Raw genomic sequence first — 10,018 nt, forward strand, 5'->3', positions numbered from 1 at the left:
CTACCCTCAAGGCCCAGGGTCAAGGCAGGCCCACAGTGCTCTGAGCACCCCTCCCGCCCAGTGTTGCAATGTCCTCTGTGCCCTGCCTTGGGTTCAAGGCCCTGCTGTAACAAACACAGAACAAACATGGAGATTTTCACTGTATGGCTATATAAAGCCAGTAGCCACGGCCACCATCACAGCCACCTGGCACATGCAGGTTTGCATTTGATTCAGACAGACAGTAATGAAACAATGGAGCCAAGAACTAGTGGGCCGTTACCTTTAATCCTAGCTCACACCTGGCGGGCAAGAAATACACACAGTGGGAAAACACTTCCCTTTCCATTCAGGGCTCCCAAAGCCACGGACTTATCTGAGTTTCCTAGAATCAAAGGTATCTACCTCACCAGCCTTATTCACCTCTGTTCCCCATCTCCTTCTCTTTGCATAAACTGGCTTCTCCTTCAGCACTCCGCCATCTTGGCTGCTTCTCCTCTCCTCCATGTGGCCTTTCTCTGCTCTCCTCTAGCATGGGTTCCTCTGCCCCATTTTATAGTGTAGAAATAAAAACCTTTAATCCAATATACAAACAAGGAAGTCTCTGATACAAAGTTACTTATCTGAGGCATAAATGGGATTCCTCATGAGAGTGCACCACCCCACATCATGCAACAGTCAAGGGTGTGGGGAGAAGCTTAGTTTTGAAAAGATCTTAGTATTAAAAGGGTGAGAAAGGCTTAGTCTTAAAACTAAGCCATAGGCTATGACTTTGCCGGCTTACAGCCTGTCCCCCACACCCAATGCAAACTATAAGCAAGCAAACATATACATCATATTTGCAAACTTATTTGACCCACAGGCCAGTATCTGCAGCCACCATCACAGCTGCCTGGCCAATGCAGGTTTGCATTTGATCCAGACAGACGGTAAGGAATCAACAGAGCCAAGAACTGGTGGTCCATTTTCCTTTATTCTAGACTTGCACTCGGCAAGTGAGTAAACAACAAACACACTGGGCTCCAAAACCCACTCATTCAGCGCTCATAAAGCTACTGACTTATCCAAGTTTTCCTAGAATCAAAGGCTTCCACCTCACCAGTCTTATTCACCTCTGTTCCCCATCTCCTTCTCCTCTACAAACTGGCTTCTCCTTCCCCATTCTGCCATTTTGGCTGCCTCCTCCATGTAGTTCCCCTGCCCTGCTACAACATGGGCTCTTCCTCTCTACAAGAACGTGATCACTGTCCTCAAATGGCCTCCTAGCTCCTCCTTTTAAAACCTTTTGGCAGGAAAGCCCCTCCCCCAACATGAAAGGCAATCAGCCGCAGCGGCCATCTTTAATGAAGTGAGTGAGCATAAGAAAATCTTATCTGCCCAACATTCACCCTTCCTCCTTGAGCTCACAGGCTGAGGGAATATGAATTACCTCTCTAGTAGGACGGGCACATTTCCAAAGAGAAATAAATAATTTATTTTGTGGACACCACAGCTCAAAGTCTGGTGACAGCAGACCAACCCCTCTGCAGCATGGCCAATGGAAATCTGGAAGGATCCCCTCCCCTCTGGAAGAGCCCTAGAAACCTGCTGTTTCATTTTGGGGCCATATTCCCCCAGCAAACAAGGTGGAAGAGTCTTGCCCCATATCTCTGAGGAGTTTTAGGCCAGATGTTTACTATTGACTGCAGGCAGTTTTTGATATTTTAATACTCTTTATTGCAAACCACAACACACATAGAAAAGTATAGTAAACATAATGTTCAGTTTAATTTTTTTTTATTTTTATTTTTTTTTTGTATTTTTCTGAAGCTGGGAACGGGGAGACAGTCAGACAGACTCCCACATGCGCCCGACTGGGATCCACCTGGCACGCCCACCAGGGGCGATGCTCTGCCCACCAGGGGCGAAGCTCTGCCCACCAGGGGGCGATGCTCTGCCCCTCCGGGGCGTCGCTCTGTTGAGACCAGAGCCACTCTAGCGCCTGGGGCAGAGGCCAAGGAGCCATCCCCAGCGCCCGGGCCATCTTTGCTCCAATGGAGCCTTGGCTGCGGGAGGGGAAGAGAGAGACAGAGAGGAAAGCGCGGCGGAGGGGTGGAGAAGCAAATGGGCGCTTCTCCTGTGTGCCCTGGCCGGGAATCGAACCCGGGTCCCCCACACGCCAGGCCGACGCTCTACCGCTGAGCCAACCGGCCAGGGCCAGTTTAATTTTTTATATAAAGTAAGCCCCTTCTCAGGTCAGAAGTAAAACACTGCCGGCCTCTGGCGCCTTCCTGCCCAACCCTTGTCAACTGTGGTTTCCCTTCCAAAGGGAGCGACTCTCCCTACTTGTGTGGCCATCCACTTATTTGCTTTTCTTTAAAATTTCATTATATAAATATATACCCTGAACACTATTGCTTGATTTTATTTGTTATTGAAATTTATAGAAATGGATCTATACAGTGTTTTTTTGTGTCTGGCTCCTTATACCAGCATAATGTTTGTGAGAGGCATTCACGTTGCTCACAGCTGTAGTTAACTTATTGTACTGTTGTGTAGTATTTTCTTTATTATATGTGGCTTAAGTGTCTGTTTGTTGCCGATAGCTTATTGGTTGCTTGCGTAACAGTACTAACCAATGGGGTGAGGTTGCCACGGCTGAACGCAAATGGAGCGGGTCAGGGGGAAGGTGAACATTTGTTTGCATTGGCAATCATCTGTTTTACATAAAAACTATGTCTTAACATAATTTCTTTTAAGAATGCCTCCTAGAAAATACAGCACTGAAGAGGAGAGAAAAGGAGCTAAAGCTGCACAAAAACGGCTTTCTCGACAAAAAGAAACCACTGAGCAGAGAAAGACAAGGCTTGCTTCAGTCGCAGAGCAAATGTGTCTTTCTCGGCAAAATGAGACTGATGAGCATAGAGAAACAAGGCTTGCCTCAGATGCAAGACAAAAAAGCCTGTCTCGACAAAATGAGTCCCTTGAACAAAGGCAGGAGAGAAATGCAAAAAAAACAACAGAGTAATGCTGACCGAAACGCAAAAAGGATTAAGATAGTTTCAAACGGAGAAACTTTAATTTTTGAGCATTCCTCTGGTGACATGAATATAAGCAAAGGGGCATCCTCGCCGCCTGCCCTGGGTAATTCAGTTTGAATTAGCAGACACCTTTGCACAAATCATTTTAATTACAATTTATAATATCTAGAGCAGCAGTCATTTTGTATGACCTCCGGGCTTTCTAGTATTGTATAAGTAATCAGGCTTTTAAAACTTCACTTGTTATTAAGTTGGGGACTTTAGTTTGGGGACTACAACTGCTGTGAGTATACTCATTTGTTTCCTTGTATGCGAGTGCAAACATGTAAGTAGGGTAGATGATACTTGGTTAGAGTTGCTGGGTCATGGGATATGTTCCTTCAGCTTGACTAGATGATGCCAAAGTGATTCTATTCATTTGAGCTCCCACCAGCTGTGTATGAGACGGCTCAGTGTTTCACATCCTCACTGACACTTGGTAATGCTAGTCTTGGCAAGGTTAGCTTTTCTGTTGCTTTCACTTTAGTTGTGCATTGAGCTTCTCGTACATGTTTTTACCAGGGCTGTGCCAGTGTCCCCTTGCTCAAGCCAGTAACCTTGAGCTTTTCATGCCAGCGATCTTTGGGCTTAAGCTGGCAAGCATTGGGATCGTGTGGACACTCCCCGACTCAATTCAGTGACCCCATGCTAATGAGCCTGTGCTCAGAGCCAGCGATCCTGGGGTTTCAAACTGGTGACCTCAGCAGGTCAAGGTGTTATCCACTGTGCCACCACTGGTCAGGATTGATATGATTTCAATATCTTAAATTGTTTAGGACTTACATGTAGCCTAACTTACCTATCCTGGAGAATGTTCCATGTGCACTGCTGTTGGATGGAATGCTCTATAAATATCTATTAAGTCCATTTGGTTTAATATGTCATTTAAGTTCAATAGTTTCTTACTAATTTTTCTGTTTGGATGATCTATTCATTGTTGAAAGTCAGGAATTGAAGTCCATTACTATTATTGTATTGCTGTCTATTTCTCCCTTCAGATCTATTAATATTTGCTTTCTACATTTAGGTGTGCCTATATATTAAGTACATACATATTTACAAATGTTATATCCTCTGACGAATTGATACGTTTTTATCATTTTTAAATTGCCTTCTTTGTCACTTGTTACTGTAAGAATGAGACAGCATTTGATCACCAGATGTGCAGGCTTTATTAGAGAAAGACCTGCCGGGGCACTCCTCTAGGAGAAGTGTACCGGGTTACAGACTAGGGGCAAGTTATATAGTGTTTGGGAGAGCCTGAAGGGATACTTAGGCAAAAGTCCTGGTATGTCCTGAATGCTCCTCCTTGGGGGGCTTCAAGCATGTGGGTGTTGAATCAAAAGTCCTGGTATGTCTGGAGCCCCTCCTTGGGGCGGCTTGTCAGCTTTTTGGAATTCCTCTGTCTCGGGCAATGGTCCTGTAAGGGTGAGGTCTGACAGATAAACGGAAGATCAAGAGGGCAGTTTGGAATACACATATCTATCAGTTACAATCTTTAGTTTAATGTCTGTTTTGTCCGATATAATTATAGGTACCCATGCTTTCTTTTGGTTTTCATTTGTATAGAATATCATTTTCCATCTCTTCACTCTCAGCATATGTATGTCCTTAAAGATGAAGTGAGTATCTTCTAGGCAGCATATAGTTGGGTCTTTTTTTTTTTTATCCATTCATCCACTCTGTCTTTTGACTAGTGAATTTAGTCTATTCTCATTTAAAGTAATTATTGATAGTTATAAATTTATTCTTGCTATTTTGTACATTGAGTTCTTATTGTTTTGCAATTCCTTTGTTTCTTTCTTGCTCTTCTTTTGTTATTTCATGATTTTTTGTAATGATATGCTTAGAGTTTTTTCTTTATCTTTTGTGTATCTGCTATAGATTTTTGCTTTGTAGTTATGGTGTTTACATACAAAATCTTATGAGTTTATTTTGATTTTGTAACAACTTAATTTCAAAGGCATACAAAAGCTCTACATTTTTACTCTCCATCTTTCCTCACATTTTATATTTTTGATACTACAATATATATATTTTTTACTTTGTGTATCCATTAATAAATTATTATATAGTTATTTTTAATACTTTCATCTTGTAATTTTTGTTGTCAGAGTTATAAGTGATGTACCCATCACCATTACATTAGGAATTCTGAATTTAATTATACCTTCACTTTTACCAGTGATTTTACGTTGGGGACCGCAAGCCGACAGGGTCCTTGCGGTTTAGATTTTTGGGGGACAGGTGTGGGAAACTGGCAGTAAGCTGACAGGCTGCCCAACCTCCCACCTCATTTGCTTGGTTAAGTTGCTGCAGGCTAAGTTTTTCCCCACACCTCCATGTTAGCTGTGATGCTGGCTTGTTTGTACTAGTCCTATCCCCCATATCCCTCGGAGAGACTGGGGGCAGTTTTCTTTTTACCCTTTTCTTTGTGAAGTTAAGATGTTATGCATGGTGGGGGTTTTCTGCACTTGGAAGAATTCTTAGGTTGCCTTGAAAATATGACTTTGTTTTAAAGATCTCTGATTTGCTGATGACTTTACTCTGCTGTATAAATAAAGCGGTTTGGGGGTGGAGAGCTCTCTTGCAGGCTATCTTGGCATTGCAGAGGCCTCTCCATCCCATCCATTTCCTCTTTAAGTTTATTTCTTCATTCCGTACTGTTCTCACTCAGGACCTGAAATTACCAGCTGTGCTAGTTTGCAGCAATTTTATACTTTCATATGTTTCTGTCTTATTAATGAATGTCCTACGGTTTCAGCTGGAAGAACTCCCTTTAATATTTTTAGTGGTGATGAACTCCTTCAGGTTTTATGTATCTGTAAAACATTTTGTATCTCTTATAATTCTGAAGGACAGCTTTGCTGGGCAGAATATTCTTGGTTGGCAGTATTTTTTTTATTTTAGCATTGTGTATATATCATGCCATTTCCTTCTAGCCTGTGAAGTTAGTGATAAAAAATCTTATGGGGGTCCCCTTGTATGTTATAATTTATTTTTCTCTGGCTGTTTTTAAAATTTTTCTTTTTGTCTTTAACTTCTTTTTTATTTTAGTGAGAGGAGAGGAGGCAGAGAGACAGACTCCTGCATATGCCCTGACTGGGATCTACCTAGCAAGCCCACCAGGGGGCAATGCTCTGCCCATCTGGGGCATTGCTCTGTTGCTCAGCGACTGAGTTATTCTTAGTGCATGAGGTGGAGAACATAGAGCCATCCTCAATGCCTGACACCTCATCCTAAGGCCAATTTGCTCCAATCAAGCCATGGCTGAAGGAGGGGAAGAAAGAGAATAAAGCAAGAAGGGGAAGGGTATAAAAGCAGATGGTTACTTCTCCTGTGTGCCCGGACCAGGAAACAAACCCGGGACATTCATATGCTGGGCTGATACCCTACCACTGAGTCAACTAGTCAGAGCAAATTCCTCTTCCTTTTATCATAAGTAAGTCTTCACTGCTTAATGAGAACATTATTTGGGTTTCTGCTTGAATCAGTGCTTCCAAAATAGCTATACATTTGGATCTCAAATAAATGCTTACTGCCTCTCACTTTAGCCTTTTACTTTTAAATAAACAGGACCTATAGGCCACTAGGGTCACAGCCAGACCAAACCGCTTGGATATTGTCCTAGATGGAGGATTTCCCCAGCCATCCGATCTCAAACTGTGGCTGCAAAGGTTGTGATAGTGATTCTTTAGAGAATCCTTATGGGAGGCTGGGTCCACAGTCTCTTCAGGACCCAGCCTCCCAGGTGCCTCCCATTCCAGATCTCCTGAGGGCTGCCAGTCAAGGCTGTAAAGTTACCATGATATTTGGCCTCTAGCTGACTAGGAACCTCTGTCAGTACGTGCATAAATATTAGCAGTTGCCTGTTTTCCCCCAGTTGCTCCCAAGAGTGGCTTAGTCTCTTCTGAACCTTGTCCTGGTCTGAGACCGATATCAGGGAGGGTCTCATTCTCCCTTGCTCCAGAGCACTGCCTGGTACACACGTTTGCATTTGCTTAAGAACCCCAGGCCTCCAGAAGCTGCTACCAACCCAGCAAACAGCTTTTCCAGGTGTGTATTAATGGGGGATTCCCTGGACAATCTGTACCCACACCTACTTGGTAAGACTTTTGAATTCACCCATGAAATGTCTTAGGAGGGATAGGTGACACTTAGGTAGGATTTGGGTTAAAATTAGGTAGCTCAATTGGGTCTTCTATGAGCCCTTTGTATATATAGTGAATGGCCCCTTACAAGTGTTGAACTCTTCCTGTTCCCTGGTTACCAGGAACTGCACTGCATGTGCATGGGCAGTAGTCATTCCTTCAGCAGGCTTTGGACTACAGGGCCCTTCAGGCCTGTGGGGCCATAGCCCATTCAAACCTTCTGGGCATTGTCCTGGATGGAGGGGGTCCCCCCCCCGCAATATGATGTGATACTGGGGATTCACAGGTGGCAACAGTCAGTCACCAGTTGATTGTGCTGTGATGGGGTCCCTGTCCTACCCAGGACTTACGATTCTTAGGTGTCTCCCATTCCAGATTGCTCAGTCTCACCAATTAAGGTATCACAGTTCTCACCATATTTGTCTTCCTGTTGAATAGTATCCTACATGCTTGGGCAGGCAGGAACATTGGCAGATGCCTGGTTTCCCACAAGAGCCCCAGAATGTGGCCGGTATTTCCTGAACCGGTTCCTGCGTCAGGACCGGGCCCAGGCTGAGTCTTGTCCCCTTGCTCCGGAAAGGTAAGCAGAAGCTGCAAGTACAGTTCACTCTTGAGCCCAGGCCTCCAGCAGCTATGGCCACCCAGCAACCAGGACTCCCAGGTGTCCCTCATTGGAAGATTCTACAGCTGGTCCTTCACCACCTCTCCACGGCAACACTTTTGAGTTACACCCTGTTGTGCCTTCAGCAGGAATAAGTGACATTGGTAAGACAAGGATGGGAATTCAGGCACATGCCTTCTGTCCCAAATGAACACGTGCCTGTGAGCCAGTCCTGCCTGCTGGCTACCCTGAGCCACATTCCATGCAAATGTACAGAACGCAGCAATTCAGCAGGCTTAGGGCTTTGGGGTCCCCAGGCCTGTGGGGCCATGGCTCATCCACACTGCCTACTTCCCTGGGTGGAGGCTTCCCCACTGTAATGCCAGTGGCCGAGGCCAGGCAGATCCCCATTGGATTTGGGCAGACGGTAGAGGAACTCAAAAAGCATTGGGCCATTCCTGTTTAATAAGTCTCACAACAGCAGATGAGCAAACAGGCAGAGGAAAATTGCTTCTCAGGCAAACAAAAAGTAAAATGGCCCCTCACAGTGGCAGGCTGTGGGGTTACACGGGACCCCAATGGGCATTCAACAGATAATGCAAGTCACCCTGAAATGGGGTTATTAAAACCTATGCAAAAGTGTGAATAAGGTATTTTCCCCACCACAGGCTGAGAAGAAAACCACTATCAGATGGCATCTTTGTCAACTACTTCAAGAGACTGAAGAATTGAGAGCCATGGAGAAACTGAGCCAAAAATGAGAAGAGATGAAATAAATGTGAAAAGTAGTATTTTATTGTCACTTACAATTTTGGTAAGGCACAAAATTATTATTTTTTTTAGATTTTATTCATTTTAGAGAGGAGAGAGAGAGAGAGAAGGGGGCAGTAGCAGGAAGCATCAACTCCCATATGTGCCTTGATGGGGCAAGCCAGAGTTTTGAACTGGTGACCTCAGCATTCCAGGTGACACTTTATCCACTGCGCCACCATAGGTCAGGCTGGTAAGGCACGATTTTGCCCTCAGAGCTGTCATTAGAACCTGATCAAGGATGGGACTCCACTGTACCATGTTCGTTTGACTTCCTGTATTCAACAACGAAGTCTTCTTTACCTTTTCATTATTTTTGTGACCTATATATACATATGCCTGCTACGGTCCCTTAGAAGTAAAACATTCCAACTCCATTTGCTTATTTTTTTAACTAGTATTTTTCATGGCCGGCAGGGTGGGGGGGTGGGAGAGATTGTCTGCAGTTGTCCACGGGTGTAATGCCAGAGCTGAGGCCAGGCAGGTTCACATTGGATTCAGGCAGCCAGTAGAGGAACTGTGGAGCAGGAAAGGGTTGGCCCATATCTGGTTATTGGAGGCTCGCAAATAAACAACAAAAGTGAAAGGTAATAAACAAAGGAAAACCGCACCTCATGGTGGCAGCGGGAGAGCAATTTGGGAGAATCCAGCCCAGGGGAAGCTATGGATTCCAGCCCATAGCCTTATATAGGCTAATGCGCACGTGACTCTGCCACAGGCTCGCAGCTGGTACACCCAGGAGCAAGCCTAACACAGCTGCCCCAGAACAGGACAGCGATACCTGACAGAAAACAAAGATCTTTTTTTTCTTTTTTTTTACAGAGACAGAGAGAGGGATAGATAGGGACAGACAGACAGGAATGGAGAGAGAGATGAGAAGCATCAATCAAAAGTTTCTTGTTGCGACACCTTAGTTGTTCATTGATTGCTCTCTTATATGTGCCTTGACCGCGGGCCTTCAGCAGACCGAGTAACCCCTTGCTCGAGCCAGCGACCTTGGGTCCAAACTGGTGAGCTTTGTTCAAATCAAATGAGCCTGCGCTCAAGCTGGTGACCTCAGGGTCTCAAACCTGGGTCCTCCGCATCCCAGTCCGACGCTCTATCCACTGCACCACCGCCTGGTCAGGCAGAAAACAAAGATCTTCATCTCCAGAATGGTTCCTTGCTTTTGGCTCAATATGTTTGGAAGTTTCCGTCATATCCGTTATTCTTAATATATGGGTTATATTATAATGAACAAGGGTTAAACGGTGGCCATGGGAAACGTGTGGGCACTCCTCACACTGCCTTGCAGATTCTCAAATGCAGTATCTCAGTAAGAGGTGAAAACGAGGGGCATTTTACTGGGCTCACACTAGATGACAGACAGGCAGTCATAAGAGCTGGACTTTTAAAGCTGTGCAAATCAGCAGCTTTTG

This window comes from Saccopteryx leptura, chromosome 4 (assembly GCF_036850995.1).
Source record: "Saccopteryx leptura isolate mSacLep1 chromosome 4, mSacLep1_pri_phased_curated, whole genome shotgun sequence".
Classification (NCBI taxonomy): Eukaryota; Metazoa; Chordata; class Mammalia; order Chiroptera; family Emballonuridae; genus Saccopteryx; species Saccopteryx leptura.